At 37.1% G+C, this 18,367-nt stretch overlaps 1 protein-coding gene across 1 annotated transcript in view; it reads left to right on the top strand.

Annotated features, from left to right (window-relative positions):
• Nucleotides 1-18,367, top strand: part of LOC107098262 (zinc fingers and homeoboxes protein 2-like) — a 176,852-nt gene that overhangs the window by 96,361 nt on the left and 62,124 nt on the right. The window contains exon 3 of the mRNA XM_015395831.1: nt 17,986-18,070. The gene's annotated coding sequence lies outside the window, so the exon portion shown is untranslated. The remainder of the gene's footprint in view (nt 1-17,985; nt 18,071-18,367) is intronic.

Genomic DNA, 18,367 nt, shown 5'->3' with positions numbered 1-18,367 from the left:
TCACTCCACCATCCACCATCTGGTGAGTAGGCTCATCAGATGTGGTGAGAAGGCGTCAGGAAGGCTGAACAAAGTCTGAGACTTTCTGCATATTAGACAAGAGTCGCTAACGGTAGCCTTGTTTCCATCGAAAAAGAACTTTTAAAATGTTTAAAAAAAAAATGAAAATTGTTTTTCCATCCATTGGTAGTAGAGTCATATCGGCATACGTTAATGTCAACTAGATTGTGTCAACTCAGATCTGGACAACTCCAGAGTTGCCCTGGTGTGTACTCTGCAGGTTTGTGTTTGCGGTGTGCGAAACTGGTCTCTTATTAGCTTATGGGCTTAGTAGAGCACAGTTAGCAATAAAAGCTGGATTAGACCTACCTGCTAATAACAAGACCGTCGCTGCAGCATGATGTAATGTAAGTCATTTTCCCCTCCCACCCAACTTTTTCTTTCAGTCGACTTGGAAAAATAGCAACTCGTTAATGCCCTTCATCACACTTGGATGTAATAAACAAAAAATAGATGCAGCAAACTGACGCGGACATAAGATTAATGATGGTGATGCAATAAGTTGTATCTACTTTAATATGTCATTTAATATTTTTGATGGTTTAACCGTTTCTGAATCATCTAATGTGGGACGCTGGCAGCAAAGCTCTTCAGTCATGTGAGGTAAATATTCGTTACTTAAGAAGTTATTCGTCAAAATGTGTTTCCATTGTCTCTTAAGCACATTTACTTTTCAAAAAGTCAAAAACTTCCTCAAGTTGGGGTAAAAAGTTTTCTGGGAACTTTAGGTCTTTTTTAAATTTTGATTCAAATTTAGTTGTTTCCATCGAGCTCTACTAGCGTGTCACTAAAGATGTGCGTACAAAAACCTTAATGGGAACAGATTCAGTGCGCTAATGATTTGCTAAAAGAGCTAAACTTTGAGCAGAAACCATCGCACAGTGCCTCACATGACACCTTACTGATCAGAGAAAGCATCCATGTTGTTTACTGGGCAAGGACGGCGTGGTCAGGGTAGGTGCTTCATGGCGGGGGCAGGCAATGAGTGATCAAGGTAGAATGGACATGCCCAGGAGGATTAATCAGGCTTGCATCAAGCTAAATGCCACTTTGGGCAAAGGATTAGAACTATAACATTGTTAAAAGCTCAGTAAAGTTGATTATGCATGATTTAGACTCTTTAAGGAATCACTTATATCTAACCTGTCTTACAAAATGAAATAGGCTGAGGATCAGTAGAATTATTTAGACCGAGCTGTCTGGACAGCGTTACAGAGGAATTTCTAAGGTTTTAGGACTGCAGGGAAGCACAGTAAGAGCCATCATTCACAAATGGATCAAACCTTTGCAATGTCTTATTCAGGAAAACAAAAAGCTGTAGGTGTCAGTTGCCTCAGTTTAGGGCAGTATTCATGCTTCAATGTTCAAAAAAAACGATTGGATCTGTAGAAAAAGACATTGGAAGCTGTCCTGTTTGCCATAACTGATGGAAGGTCTCTACTGTAATATCCTATAACAGATTGCCAAACGGTCCATTCCAGTTTTAGGGTTAAGCATGTTGGGTTATGCAGCAGGACAATGGTCCAAATCATACCAGCAAGACAATCATTGAATGGCTCAAGAGAAAAATAAATGCATGCTTTGTCGTTCCAACTGAAATGATTTGGCATGACCTTAAACAGCCTGTCCATCTTTAAAAACCCTCAAATTTGGCTGCGTTTAAAAACGTCTGGAAGATCGGAGGGGGGCCAAAATTCCTCCACTGAGATGTAAGGGAATCAGTGCCAGTTTCTGCCAACACTCGATGGCAGCTTTTGCCTCCAATAGTGGCACAACCAGTTGTTCGGTTTATGAAGAAGCAGTTACTTTTGGACATAGAGCTCAATTTGTTTGGACAGCTTTTCCCTTTAATAAATCAAATTACGATTTGAAAGCTGCATGTTACATTAGCTCCTCATTGACTGGTAATAAGATCGGTTGTTGTGACACATGTCATCATGACAACAGCTAACAGAAAAAAATGTATGTCCTCCTCACCAGTTATAATCATGTTTGTTCCACCAAAGTATTTATTGTTCAGATTTGGAAATGTGCTTTAATGTGGAATAAATAAATTGCTATCTAGAACAGTCTTAACTTGTCTTAGATCGTTTCTGCTTTCATTGTTTATGAGGACGTACTGTGCTCCGCTCTTGGATTCACTCCTCTGATACTGAGTGGTTAGAGAAACGCATATACAAATAAACTGACTCATACATACTTAACACATTCATCACACTCCCACCAAATGGTAGGCCCTTTGTAAACCCACACAAACACACATACAGACACACATGGGGCAGATTTCCACTTTTTTATTTTTTATAAAGCTGGAATCCCTGGCACGGTGGGACACGTCCACATGTGGAACGCCAGCTGGTCAACATGCACGTAAACACATGGATTCTTCTTCCCCTGCTGCTCGGGATCTTTTCCCTTTTTGCATGTCTAATAGAGCGCAGCCCCATTGTCTTTCCATTTTCACACTTGTTTACAAAGTCACTCATACAGCGACGGTACACACATTTGCAGTAATACTGTACTCCCTCTCCCACACACATCCTCCATGCCAGGATTTCTGTTTATTGGAGAACATAGCAGCTCTCTGCTGGCCGATCTGCATCGTCACCACATAATATTCAAACACACACTTAGGAGAAGTGTCCACAACAGATCTATAGATAGCCTTACTCCCACTTAAACATTTCATAACCGCATCATTTGGGAAGGTTTGCATCCATGCACATTTTAAAACCTGGCATCACTCAGATGTCAGATTGAATATTTTAGTCCTAAAACTTTGCAGTGACTAGATTCATCTACCTACAACTGAAATGTTTGAGGCTAATTAAAACCAAGTAATAAGAAGTAGCTTAGGGCTCCATCAGTACTTGAAATGATTCAAGCATTTCCAAAGCCTGATGAATATCTAGATTACCCACGGCAAACTTATATTATTAGCATTTGAGAGACTTGGTTTTGGCATATGATTGGACAGCCCACATATTTTTAGCCCTATGAAATAAACATTGTCAATCAATAATTAGACTCCAAAATCTTCTCAATTTCATCCCGTAAAAATTCAAAAAATATCCACTGGACTTGGTTTCCAAGATTTGAAGACGTTTCGCCACCTCTCCAGGAAGCTTTCTCAATTCAAATTTTGGTGATATCACCAAACCCCCCACCCCATCACAGAGGAACGACGGACCTACCCGCTCCAGCCGGTGAACAATACCTCCTTAACAACCGACTCTTAACAATCATAGACAGGTTTCAGGTATTACAGGAGACAATCCCCCCCTTAACGGCAATCCCCCCCTTTAACGACCGACCCTCAGAATCATAGACAGGTTTCAGATATTACAGGCTAACGATGGAACCAAACGACCCATTCATTGGTTATCATTTGCATGTTTCCAAGCGATACAAGGCTTTGTCTATAAAAGACTCAAACTCACTGCGGATCCAGACATTGGAATTGACAAAGCTTCCTGGAGAGGTGGAGAAACGTCTTCAAATCTTGGAAATCAAGTCCAGTGGATATTTTTTGAATGACCTGGATGACTGAGAACCTTCATCAGCATACTTCTCAATTTCATGTTGGAGTAAAGCTTGTTACATACCTAGAAAAGCTTTACTTTTTTTGCTTTAGAGTTTTTATACTCCATGAGAATCTCAGCTGCAAAACTCTTTGAAATTTCCTCTGTAGCTTAAATCATTAGCGACACAAAGGAAAAATAAGTGATATTCGAATCGATGGAGGCTGAAAAAATGGGCTTTATAATTAATGTTGATGTTTAGCAAAGAGGTCTTGAACCCTGGTCCTTAAGGCCCACTGTCCAGTATGTTTCAGCTGTTGCCGTACATCCACACACCTTACTTAAACAACTAGCAAATTAGCAGGCCTCTCCGTCCTTTGAAGACTCCTAAGGAGGAAATGTAATTTAATTTAGCTGTGCTAAAGCAGAGAACATGCTGGATAACGGGCCCTTGAGACCAGGGTTGAAGAGGTCTGATGTCGCAGATTTAAGAAACACTAAATGCAGTAAAACTAGTTTAAGAAGATTATCTTCTTTAGATGTTGAAGAGTCAGAATATTTATCGTCTAGAACAGGGGTAACCAATCAAAAATCAGCAAAGTCCAAATAAAGAAAATCCCCAAATAGTAAAGGTCTGGATACATTTTTAATTATAATCCGTTATGTTAAACAGAATTTAACACTGAAATAATAAAATAGTTTTTATGCATCCATGTTATACATTTATTTTTTAGATTAAAAAATATAAGAAAAAAAAAATAGAACATTTTTCCAATTCCAACATTTTAAAATCTAAAGAGTTTTTTTTTTAAAGTAGAGAACAACAATCGTTCGGTTTGGTATACAGACAATTTCCTGTTTCACATATTTTATAAAAGACCTGAACTGACCATTATTTTCTTTTTTTCTTTTTTATGGCTTAATGAGAGCAGTGGGCTTTAGGCTGTCCTTCAAAGCTTTTTAACCTGGGTTTGAATGGCGACAAAGTCATTCTCAAAGACGTATCAGGGTCGATAGTTATTTTTGATTATGTTGATGGTGGGGAATTTTGCTTCCCAGCAGGTTGTTCCAAACATACTCTAAATGTGCAGGGTCATCCTTGAGCACGCCATTTCACTTTTCTTCCACCAGTTCACCGTAGTTCTTCCAGCAGTCCTCACTTTCTTTTTCTCATCTTCTTCTCCTTCTTTCCCATCACCTGGCTTTTCACAGGATGCCAGCTGTGTCTAAAAGTAGCAAGTAGCAGCAACCTAGACTGACAGCTCATTAGCTAATTTGTGTCACGTTTAGCCTGGTGCCGGACGCTCCGGAGGGCTTTACCGTACAAACAGGAGAACCAGCGCAGGGGAAGTTTTGAAGGCGTCAAACAAAATGCAGTAATTTATAACTGTTTTAAATCAGGTTGAATCCAGATTAGCAAGTAGGTGGGTCGAGAAGAATGGCTCTTATAATGCCATTGTTGACCTTAGCTAGACTTTATTTTAGTGAAAGATTCATACTTTATTATAGTGTGGCAGTAATTTAGTACCATACTGTGATGAAAAGTGATGGAGAAAAAAAGACAGGAATGTTTTGAAGACACTGTTGAAGGTGCTGTACCTGATTCTGCACAGTTTTGAACCATAAGCGAAGAGAGCTGTTAAGTTTCCGTCTCCCACTGAGAAACTTTCCTCCCACTCCACCTGCAGATGATAACGTGCACCTCAACTCTCTCTAATCCTCCTCCAGTTTTACCCTTTTAGGCCATTAAGGCCAGCTGAGGTATTTCCCTTCATTGGCCGCCATGCTGCTGTCATGTGGGTTTGTAGTTTTTTTTACCCACATGCTGAATCCCACGGAGAATCAGTGAGTTTAGACAATTTATTTACAAAAAGCAACAAGAATCTGGAAGCGGAGAACCGCAGGAAGTTAGTTGAACTTTCTGGTTGGTCTGAGGTGAGAAAACAGACTGATCAGGAAGGTCTGACTGATTTGCTTACTTGAGGGATGAAGGGGAGGCAGCATGGCTCTGTAGGGGTTTGATTCACTGTGCTTTGCAGACTTTACCCCAGATGTCGAGGAGAATGTGAGATCAGAGAGCTTTGCTACTTGGTAGAAACACCATGCTGGAGAGGTAGCAGGACGTGAAGAAGACTCAGAACTGCTGCACACAGGAAAGACCTTTTCCATAAAGATCGGAGATGAACTGAGGTTCACTGGTTGTCGGGAACAATAACAGAGTCCACATTAAAAGAGATTAATAAGAAGACATTTCAACAAGAAAGATATTCCTGGTTTAGGTCTTTGGCTGGGATACCGTCAGGGGTAATCATCCGGCAAAGAGAGATGATCCTTCGCCTCCTTATATACATGCTAGGAGTCTGGATTTCCATTTATAATTTAAAGTAAAATGAGGATAATGACGATAATTCTTAATTTTTCTCTCTCATTTAGACAGAAAAAAGGAGCATTTCTCCACACTGTAAAAATGACACAGAGGCTGGCATGGTTGCAGTCACAGCTCCAAACTGGTTAAACTGGTTAAACCATAACTGGGTGAACCTTAACCGAATAAACATGGCTTCTCAGTGTTAAAACACGCTAAATAAATTCTGCTTTTGGAAAGACAACAGGTTTAAAGCTAACTACCTTCATCACCCCCAGCGATATGGTCAGAATAAAAACTGTTAAACCTTAAACGATTAATCAAGAAAGATTATGAGTCTTAGAAATGCAGGATTTTTTTTATTTTTTTTTTATTCCTTTTTATTTCAGGGGGAAAAAAGTGAGGCTTACATTTTTTTCTTGCAAATATTCAAACCTTTAATTACTTCTGTAAATCAATTCTGTTTCTTTCTGCTTATGTCCAGAATATCTGTATCTGTTTGTTTGAAAAAAATAGAATTAGAAAAAATGTTACCAATATTTTCTTTGCTTTTGTCATTAAAAAAGGGCCGGTCAAACCAACACTTTTTGAAAAAATAAATAAATAGAAAATGAATTAACCGTAAGAATCTGAGTTTTAAATCTAACATTTACCTACCATGTTGAATAAAACAAAAAAACAAAAAAACAAAAGTGGCTTACTGAGTTTTGGGTTCAGATAGATACTAAAAATTCAACCACAGGCTTTATTATTTTTGTATTTTGTTTTTTTTATAGAGCAGTTAAAGAGTTGTTTACAGAAGCTTCTTTAGAAAACATTTGTTTAAACTTTAAATCTTTAGATAAAACAGCAGATAAAGGTTAAAAATGAGCAACTGAATGACAACCTCTACATCAGGTAACTATAACCAATAGTCTAGCTACAGCTGATAGGACAAATCTAAGTCTTTGTGAAATAAACCAATAAGCATTTGGCCACCAGAAGATCCCACTAACCCACCTAGTTTAAAAACACTTCAGACCAAAACACTTGAACATGGAAACCAGTCAGTCAGATCTGGATCAGGTCGTGGGTTCTGCCAGCAGGCCAAGCCGCTCAACCAAAACCTCCCATGAATGAAGGCTTTGTCCACATAGAGAGCAGTGTGTGCGTGTGTGTGAAAATGTAGTGTGTGAATGAAAGAATGACAAAGGGGACAAAACAGAAAGAAAAAAGAGACAAAGAAACAGAGACGAGAGAGAGTTTGGTGTTTCTCAGTGTGGAGCTTAAACAAGGAGTACAGGATGTGCAGCCAAACTATTTTCTCGGCTTGGCTGCAGATTCTGTGTGTGTGTGTGTGCGTTGCTGAAGAGATGACACTTTTTAACCATACAACTAAGAGAGACGGGCACATGCACTGAAACACGCACAGATTTATGACTGATAACACATATCATGTTGTCGGATGAGTTGAGCCGGAGGCCGGTCCACAGCGACACCGCCGCTCCCCGAAGACTTAACTATCTAACAAAGTAGAAACATCACCTGGAAGATGTTTAATGCAGTGTTTCAGACACTGCATTTATTTAGTCTGTGTGCTCAGCCCCAAAGGAAGGACTCCTTTTTTCCTTTTTTTTCACAGCGATCTCTTTTGATCTTCAGCGTATCTGAAGCCAAGAGCTGTGCATTCAGCCGTGGCCTTTTTTTTTTTATTTAATTAGTAACATTAGCAGATTTGAGGCCAGTGAGTCTGAAGAATGCGTCCTCCTCCTGTGACTTGAAGTGATTGTTGGGGCACCTGCAACATGTTCTCGTGCTAATACGGAGACAGACTAAAAGGTTTCTGCACTTTAATTTATCAAACACTGTAATAATAATCAGTATAATTACTAAAGAATGGAGTTTTTTTTTGCAGTTCACTAAATGATCAGTCCTCCTGGGGACTATGGGAAAGGCTGAACACCACCTTTCTATGTTAAAGTTATTTTTTTAGATATTTTCACCACACCATACTATTATGGTTGGTGTCATGTTGTCTATTAGACTGGAAATGTAAAAAAAAAAGGTCAGCTTTTTGATATTTCAAAGTTCAAGGTTAATGTTTATAAATTTGAAACAACTGAAAAAGTCAAGATGAAACAGATTGGTGACTCAAAAATCAAGTTTTAGCTTCTCAGTGAGCTCAAAAGTTAACCTGCTGACATCTAATTATCTTTATGCAATTTGGTCTATGACGGATCAAACCAAGAATAAGAAAATAAAAGTCTGAACTTGTCAGTATCGGTTCTCATGTTTAATATTTTTGCTGTGAAAGCTGTTAAAAAAAAAAAAAAAAAAAATCAATGATGGAAATCATCTGTTTTTGTTTACATTTGAATTAAACCCTAATATATATAAGCTGGTATAATGCTACTTTGACATTACGGTTTATATTCAGATTTTAAACTCACTGTTCATTATGTTTTAAGGGATCATTCAATCAAAATATATCGAAATTATTTCATTTTGCTCTAAAACCTCAACAAAAAAAAAAAAAAAACAGTTTAATCAAAAAGGCAACAACCAGGTTTCACATTTTTCCTCCATCAGGAGACGGGGCCCAGAATGAGGCTTCTGGGAAATATTATTGGAATTTATTAGAAAGATGATTGTTGGTTTATCATTTTGAACACTTTTTATGTTAGACAAATCCAGAAAATGACAGCACTCATGGGGAGAGCTGAAGAATATTGTAGTTTATAAACTGTTTAACTCAAAAAAGAATTTCTTCCAATTTGCTCTCAGATTATAATTTGTCACACTTTAAAATAAAATGCACAAAAGTATGTTTTTATGTTGTTTCAAACATATTATCAAACTATTCACCCATAAACTTTGTCTATATTATTTCATAAGATTTCACAAAATAAGAAAACAAATTAAAAACCCAGAAAAAATATCAAATGTTAAGAAGTTTATATTGGCCTTATATTTACCAAAATAAGACGTATATCTCTTACACACAGATAACAAAACAAAATAGATTATTAAGCTGAAGTTTGAATCACATTCAGTGATTATTGGTTTTGTGACTAAACTAGAGTCTTAGTTAGTACCTGAATGCAACATGTTTAGATGTAGAGAAAAATGTCCTCTTATCAATGGACTTACAGTCATCTTAGGCTTTTTCTCCATTTCTGGTGATGTTTGTATTTGATTTGACGTTCTTTCAGGTGATTAGTAGAGTTGAGTACAGAGTGATTCACACATGCTGTTGATTTATAGATGCTATGAAGTTTCACTCTATCTTTCTCTTTATATTGTTGCTGCTTGGAGAGACTTTATGGTCCCAGTTTTTTTAGCTTTAAAGGGAAATGCCTTTTTTTTTACATTGGGTCTTTGATTTTACGTTATTACATCATGTTCTACTCACCCATATGAGTTTTGTGTCATTTGGAGCTGTTCTGAAGATATTCCATAGGTTATATCCAAGTAACGTCTTCCTATGGGCAACGAGTTGAAGGCACAAACTAAACTGTTCATAATTTATTCTTTATGGTACGCCAGCATTCATAACATGTAGGCGAATCACTGTCCCCCAGACAAAAATTTTAATATAAGAAATATAATCGTAGATGACGTTACTTGGATATAACAAAACTGAATATATATATATATATATATATTAGGGGTGGAAAGGTTCACAAAATCCACGGTTCGGTTCGGTATATGTTGATTATTAGCCTGACATGTTGGTCACGTTGCTGTTAGCATAAACAAAACGTGTTGCACAATGCTTGCACACTGTTGCACTTTTATCCACCGTCATCGTAGGTCAATCTAAATGCAAAGTGGTCCCATACAGCAGACCTATAAAGTGCTGCTGGCGCGTCTTCCAACTCCTGTTCTTTCCCACTCGCCATACCCACACAATTCTCTACAACAACTGATTTTTCCCTGCTGCACCCGGCTAAGCTGCTTCACTTCTTCTTCTTGTTTACTCCTGGTGGTCGGCTTTGGTCACAGTACCGCCACCTTCTGCACTGGAGTGTACACGCTTCACCTATGAGAAAAAGGAGCAGCGCATGAACCGAACGAAACACATGCGAATCGAACCGAGGCAGTCGAACCGAACGGTTCGGATGGTTTTCATAAATCGTTCCATCCCTTATGTAATATAACCTAACGCGTGCCGGCGGGAAACTGGTTGAATTGCCGGGTCTGACTATCAGGACTGAACGATCACAATGACCAAAACAGGGCAGAGGGAGGCCGCTGCTGCTTTAAAGCAAGTGCCTGCTTCTAATGGAACTGCTCCTGAGTTTCCCGCCCGCAAGCTTACAATGTAATGCAATCCAGACATGCACAGCGCCCACCTACCGAACAAGATGGGTAGTCCGGTCAGCAAGGACCTCAGGAAGAACGGCTGCTCACGTCACTCTGCTTTGCCCGCCGCTGACTGCTTTTTCGTTTTCGAGTTATGGACAGTACTTTGCAGGCAGACCAAGAAAACCACAGATGATTGATTACTAATTTCATTTAGGAGTCTAGTAATGCAGCCACATTCTTAAAATGTAAAAGCATTTCTGGAAATCTTTTTTCATTTTCATATTTTACATTTCAAATTAAATTTTGGTATGTATTTGCTGGGGTACATTTTGAAAAATAAATCTCAAATTTCCTTTTCTTTTTCATTTTAATTAAGCAAAAGGATGAGCAGTGTTGAAGAAGAAAATAAAAATGCAAACAGGATTATTGATTAGTAATTGTATTTATGAGTCTAGTAATGCAGCCACACTCTATTTCTGGAAATGCCTTTTCATTTGAAATATGGTAACGATTCGCTTCCATACAAAACTCATATGGGTGAGTAGAACATGATTTAATAATGTAAAATCAAGGGCCCTATGTAAAAAAAAAACAAACTGTGTTCCCCTATAAGGTTCTCTCCATCTTTCTCTTTATATTGTTGCTGCTTGAGAGAGACTTTATGGTCCCAATTTTGAGCTTTAAGTAGTTAACTGTTACCTCTTTGTTTTGTTTTGGTGTCGTTTTTTAAAGTCACGGTTCAGTATGCTGCACACTTAGTTCTGCACATAAACAATCTACATGTGTTCAAATATAAACTGGAGGTTTTTCCATTCAGCACACGTCTGTCAAACCATCCTGACTGTAAGGAATTCACAAGTTATTTATAAATGTCCTGATAACAACAATGATATCAGCTTTTGAATTGAGGTTTATGTCTTTAGGGTTGAAAGGCCACTTTCCGTCACCCGAATTTTACCTTTCTGTCAGTGGGGACTTTAGCTAAGTCAAACTGACTAAAAATGTAAGTTTAAGAGATAATAACATAAAACCAAATCATTTTCTTAATGTTATTTGACGTGTTTTTTGTTTAAAGTCTTACTTTCCCCTGTAGTTTCATTAGAAATTTAACTTCCTCTGTAAATCTGTCTGTGCTTTAAACGTAACATCTGGCTGATTTATGTCTATAGACAACAAAAAAAGCAAACAGACATTACCTGTCGACAGAAACGAAACCTCATGAAATAGTGTAGAAAAGTGGGGAAAAATGAAAAGCGAAAGGAAAGTGAATATGTCAGGTTTCCGGTTGGCATGCGAGCGGAGAAAAAAGGGCCGTCGTTTGTCGCCAGATATTATTGATGTACAAACAAATAGACTCTGCGGGGGAACGTAAGAGTTTGGACGGCTTTTGAAAAACGAATCAAAGAGATGGCGGGGCGGGAGAACGGGCGGGGGGGCTGGGGATAAATGGGTGGAAATGATGAGACAAAGGAAGGGTGAAAGTGGAAAATTGGGAAAAGTTTCAGGGGGGAATTAGAAGACGTTGAGATGTAGTGAAGAAGGGATGTTTAGAAGAAAGATTAAAGGAGGAAAGGTACAGTAATACACACAAGGACAGTTTTTGATGCGTTTGTTTCAATGCTCTGGAAGTGTTTGTTTTTAACAATCATTTATATTTCTGCCGTTGTTCTCACTTTTAACCCTAGTATGTCTTCTCTGATTAATAAACCCATCATATCTCCCCTCTGCTGTACAGTTTTTATATCACTTAGTCCCGTTTCTGTTGCTTTTTTTCTCCTAAAAATTTCTCTATCTTCTGTCCTGACTTTCAGCAACCCTCTCTCCAAATGGCTTTTACTTACTTTATGGCTTTGTTGACCTTTTCCACCCTTTTTTCACATCAGAACGTCCAGTCTACCTCCTCTTCCTCTGCTGTGGGACAATAAAGATGGTTCTATTTTATTTTATTCTATTCTTCTGTTCTATTATTTCCCCCTTTCAAATCTTCCATTTCTTTCTTCCTGTTTCACTACCTTCTTAAATCATCTTTAATCTGCTTATTTTTTCACTTTGTCATCTATTTGCAGATCTTAACCCCCACCCTTCTCCTTCCTCTCCTTTTTAACCCTTTTCTCCATTTTATCCACTTNTTCTTTCTTCCTGTTTCACTACCTTCTTAAATCATCTTTAATCTGCTTATTTTTTCACTTTGTCATCTATTTGCAGATCTTAACCCCCACCCTTCTCCTTCCTCTCCTTTTTAACCCTTTTCTCCATTTTATCCACTTTTTCCTCCACCTTCCTATTAAACACTTCAAAGATGGAATAAAGAAATCTTGCACACTTATAATCATCAGAAAAAATAAATCTGTGAATCATAAAAAATATTCAAATATATTTGGAAGATTTGTAGTGAAAGGTAACAATATCTGTGTCGTCGATTCATAACTTTGTTTTAAAACGAATCGGGGAAAACGTATGTCGCCTTCAAAAGGAAAAGAGGGAATTTTCTTTTATCCGCCAAAGTTTTGCTCATTAATTTCTTCTTTTATCGCAATATTTGACTCTTTGCACACATAAAGCTCATTAATTTTTACCAGGATCTTCTTGGCTCTGGGGTTTTAAGACCCTCATGGGGCTCCGGGTGCGAACGTGGACCAATAATGACGAGCATTATCATATATAAACACGGGGAATTAGATTACACTACCTCCTCTAATAATGCAAATATGATCAGCTTCACAGTAAATGCTAATAATCAGTCAAACAGCATTAGATTACACAGGACTGTTTCATATGTTGATAATTATTCCATATTTAACAGCTGAATATAAGATTAAGAATCAGATTTTATCATCTTTATTGATCAGTATCTGAAGCAGCAGCAGAGAGGAGTCGGTTTTTCTGCGTCTCAAAAAGACAAAGACTGAGGCAGACAGTAAAAATTGGTGGAAATGTTTATTTTTTTTGGTGGCCACTCCAACCACTCAGGGGGGGAAAAAAAAGACCCGCACACACAGATCCATACAGTGATGACACGCACAATAATAATGGACACACAAGCAGAGATTGAAGCCCACGGTTCGAGTGAAGATTTTTTATCTTTTATTTTGCTTTCTTATTATTATTTTGGGGAGGACGAGTGGGGTAACGCTCTCTCTCCCTCCAGCGACCATGGGACTCGGCGAGTTGCCATGGAAACAGCCCAAACTGCATTGGAGGAGTGATTGAGATTGGGGTGGAGGGGGGTGTGAGAGAGACAGAGAGGTAGCAGAGATTGAAAGAATAAGACAGAAAGCGAGAGGGTGAGATATTTTGCTCCGAAAAGAAGGCCCTCTAATGGTGACTGTTGTTTCCTCCCCACTCGGTGTGAACGGCCTGGTGTGTGCGTCTCTCTCTCTGTGTGTGTTTGCTAAGAAAGGGAGACTTGTCAGAGTGAAGAGATGAAGAAATGCAGGTGTGTGATTGTCTGCATTTCAGGTTTTTAAGTGGGTTGTTCTTATGTTTAGGCAGAGCCCTATGTGGTGAATTTTTCATTTTGTAGCAGACCTGAAGATTTTAGTTCAGGTCAAAGGCTACTGATGGACAGACACATGCATTTATTTGCATAGGCCAAATATTTTCCAGTTTAATGCAATAACCCTTTTTTTTTTAAAGTTACTGTAAATGTATCTAAAAATTAATATATGTTGAATCATTTCTAAATGCACATGCATCCCTTCTTCAGTACCTTGTGTAAATTGCTTTGGTTCATGTCCCTGTGTGTGTGTGTGTGTGTGTGTGTGTGTGGGTGTGTGTGCTCCTCCCTGGGCTAGTATCAATGGTAAGCTGTGATTCAGGCTGTGAAAACACTTGATTTGGCAGCCAGAGCGCCTTCCTCTGTCTCCAACGGGCTCAGCCAACAAAAATCCATCGCTTATTAACTGATGCTTTTATTGCAGAAGGAGGAGCACGCACACGTTGGTGTATTTTCTCCGCACGTGTATCTCTTGGTTGGGGTTACCCTCAAATTGTGGGGGTTTTTTTGGAAGAAGGTGGCCTGCCTGTAAAGCTAGCCTCTGGCAGATTTGCGTCTATCTTGTAGAAGTCGAATGTGTCGGTTGGATATGGTTGATCTAGCAGGACTTTAGTAAATTGGATAAATTTCTGTTTTATGTTCTAAAAAGCACCTCTGGATGTTCTGCATTTAAAATGTGCACATAAAAGGTAGCTCCTCATATAAAGGTAATGGTAATTTTGATGTTTGACACCAACCTTTCTCATAGTACAGGACATATATACCCAACATGTACCAGTTGCTTCACTGTCTGACCCAAAAATCTTTCCTATTTTTCTTTACTCTAATATTATTGTTAGAATTATTCTAATATTTATTCTTATTATGCCTCTTTTTTCAGACCTAAATAATCTTAATTTAATGTAAATGTTTAAGTGTCATTACAGCAATTGCTTTAGTAGCTTCCATTTAACAAAATAAAAGCACATCTTGATCTATTTCCAATAAAATTTTGAATTTTGAGTCAACTGCACACCTCAGTCCATTATATTGTTATTCTTTATATACCTTTAAAAAGGTTGTGATTTTTAATATAAAATATATCTTCCAAATAATCTTGAAACCCACTAAACACTAGGGGTTTTGGAAAAAAAATCATTTTGCCAATATATATTGTGATTTTTGGCGTCCCAATATAATATCAATCCTTAAGTTTCTAATATCGTTTTTTTCAGAATAAATAAATCACTACTTCTGCATCCCCACTCCGGTAGACGGGGCCTTGGAGCCCTTTTCTGTGCATGTAATAGAGGCAATCACAGTAGCCGATGCTGAGTGACTCAAACCCCAAACAACATGGCTACCAAAACAACAAAATAAGTGAATGATGAATATATTCTACTGAATGTACAGCACTTGCTCTTTGATCTCTACATTTAATTCTGATATTACCTGGGTAGAATACCATAATATATCTTTCTATTGCAATTTGTGTCCATATTGTATCGTGACCCAAGTATTGCGATGCGTATCGCATCACAACAATATTCACCCCTATTTAATACTGAATATAGATCGAAACTAACTAGCGCCTGGATTTAAACGTGTTGATTTTAATTCATTAATTAGAAACATTTTAACACGTTAAAAGTGTTAACTAAACTAATTGGATATTCTCACACAGATACTTCTGTAAAATCCCAAGCAGGAACCTTTGTATTCACTGTTTCTTGTACACCCATAATTCTGAGTATCACAGGTGCTTGATCACTGAGGATATTCAAGCTTAAAAATCATTGCTCAGTTCAAATACCTCAAATCTTTATGGAGCTCTAAGCTACGGCGGAAGTGCCTCTGAGGTCGCCATAATAAATACTGTCTGAATGCTGGCGGGTAGAAAGGAGGTTGGACCAGGAACACGGATTATTTCCGTTAGTAACTGGCTTAACCAGGAACACTAGCCTCAGTGGGAAAAGTTAAAACTGCACTAGAGGATGAACATGGAATAGCAATTGTTGAGCAATGCTTTATGCACAGCTGAACTCTCTTAGTGTGTCGGTATTTAAAATGAAACTTTATCTTCTGTTTATAGCAAATGTAAAAGTTTTCACTTTGGGTTTTTTTTTACGCATTGATGTTATTTTTTGTTTGCTGTTAATATTTATATCATATTCATCTTAATTTAGTCCCCTATCCTCTAGTTTCCCCCCTGGTCAATCTTCATTTTTGAAGTCATTTTTATTATTCCCCTTCAGTTTCATTTAAGTTCTTTTCTAGTTTTATTAAACCCTGTTTACGCTTTCTTACCTCGTTCCTTTCCCTTTGCTATTCTGTCCACACCTGCTCCCAATCAGCTGATTACTCACTCATTGTTCCGTCTCCCATATATACTCCTCCTCCTCTGCAGTTAGATATTTTTATCATATTTAGTGGAAGGAAATGTGCAATAATTAATGTTCATGTACTTTTAACACTTATAGATAAAAAAGTTGTGCATAACATATCAAAGGTTTCTAAATAACAATAAATGATTATAACTTTTAACCAATCTGATGCTTGAATAACCTATATAATCGATTAAATACAAGAAATGTGTGTTGCTGTGGTCATATGATTATTTATCTAATAATTGGGAAGCAGAAAGGTTTTTTAATTGAAAATTTGGTTTACTTTGTCGATATGATGTTTGATTAAAATGTGATTAATTGAAATGTATGAATTACAGACCCTGTAATTAACTTGACTGAAAATATTACCATAAAATACAAAAACCTGCAAATTTTTTTTCAACATTTTCGTTCACCCTTTTTATGTAATGTATCTTCGAACATAAACAAATTGTTTTGTAAATTACTTTACATTTTATCCTTGACGAATAATAATAATTAAAAAACTCATGAATTTTTGCATGTTTATTTAATAGGTTGAGGATTTAAATGGTGATAAATGTTTAAATATTGAAGATAATTGTTAGGTATAAAATAGTGAGGACCAACAGTAAATAATGTAAATATTTAGCCCTAAAACATTGTTTTAAGCAGTTAATTAAAAGCCAAATGTTTATTCCTGCCATTAAAGACGGACCTGGGATGAAAGCCTTAAACTTTTATTTAATGTTCATCATTTATCTCTGTATGGTTATTTCCTCTGAGATTAAGCATCTCATTAACAAAGCTATCCTGGCCAAGACTGGCAGCAATTAACAGAGCCTGAACTTAAGATAAAAACTTAACACTTGAACTCATCCTTCAGAGACTTGAGCCTAGACTTTGATCAGGGGAAAAATGTTGTATAAAGACGGGGTTTCTAAACTTCATATCAGAGCCAAAACAAAAAAGACACCAATAGACATTTTTACAAATAATGTTACATTGCATTGATAGTTGGTGTCAAATATTAAAAAGTAGCTTAAGTTTTTCCATCTGTGGAAACATTTTAGTTAAGTTTGAAGCTGAACTTTATTTGACAATATGCCAACATAAGAATTTTATCGTTAAAATGAAGTTAAAAAGGATGTGACAAGACAAATGAAAGCGTCTCAGGCATCCATTGTTTGCAATTAACTACACAGGTGTTGGTTACATGTCTGCATGAGACTTCTAGGAGTTTTCAACTTTTAAGAGCTAGATTCTAATTAGGTCAGACCTTGGAACAGATCCCTTAAAAACAGAGTACAGGTCTGAACTGCTGCTGTCACATTACTGGGAAGAACAGGGTTGGATTGGCTTCTTATCTGCTGTTACATGAATTCTGAAGAATTGCATTGTTAAACAAATAACGGAGGAAACTATGGCTTTCCCTTCCATAATTAGCTTCAGCACCTCATGCTCTGAAGTCTCACACAGCCTGCACACACTAATATTTCTCTGCAGTCTACCAAATGATGGGATTTGCTTAGTTTGAACAAGCTGCTCTGGCTTTTTCACTTAGTTTATGTTAAATGAATATTAATGAGGCTTGGCTAAAGTAAGTAAAGTAAATAAAAAAAACTAAATTTTTTTGTATTAACATAAACTTTTTAATGAAAATGAACAACATGATCAAATTGCTTGAATATAAAGCAAAGAAATTGCATTAATTATTAGTAGTGCATGAATAATATAACCTTTTAGACTTTACAGATTGAAAATGAGACAAATTTAAATAAAACTAAACCAGAATGGTTTTAAATATACTTCATCAATAGATATAGACATCCAGCCATAGAATAATACCAATACGAGAAAGTAACAACACAGAAATATGTTGACTGAGATTTATCTTTGCTGTAAACGCAGGAAACGTGTAGAGGACCTCTTTTAACCAGCTGAGCAGCAGTGCCCAGGAACGGATCAGAGAGCGCAGAAATCCAAAGGAAACATGGTAAGGAGAACGGCATTTTGTTTTACTCAAAACTGGATTTATCGCAGATGTTGATTAGATAAGTTTCAGGTGAGATCCCATGCACTAGAACATAAACATTGAGGAAAATCTATATATATTTTTTTACCATACAGAGAAGTGCCTATGAATATATGTATATATCTGAATACATGTATATATATGTATATATAGATGTTTATGTATATATAGATATCCGTGTATATATGTGTGTGTGTGTGTGTGTGTGTATATATATATATATATATATATATATATATATATATATATATATATATA

The sequence above is a fragment of the Cyprinodon variegatus genome, unplaced genomic scaffold (genome assembly GCF_000732505.1).
Source record: "Cyprinodon variegatus isolate N-32 unplaced genomic scaffold, C_variegatus-1.0 Scaffold763, whole genome shotgun sequence".
NCBI lineage: Eukaryota > Metazoa > Chordata > Actinopteri > Cyprinodontiformes > Cyprinodontidae > Cyprinodon > Cyprinodon variegatus.
Note: the sequence above shows the minus strand (reverse complement) of the source record. Positions and strands in the feature narration are given on the sequence as shown.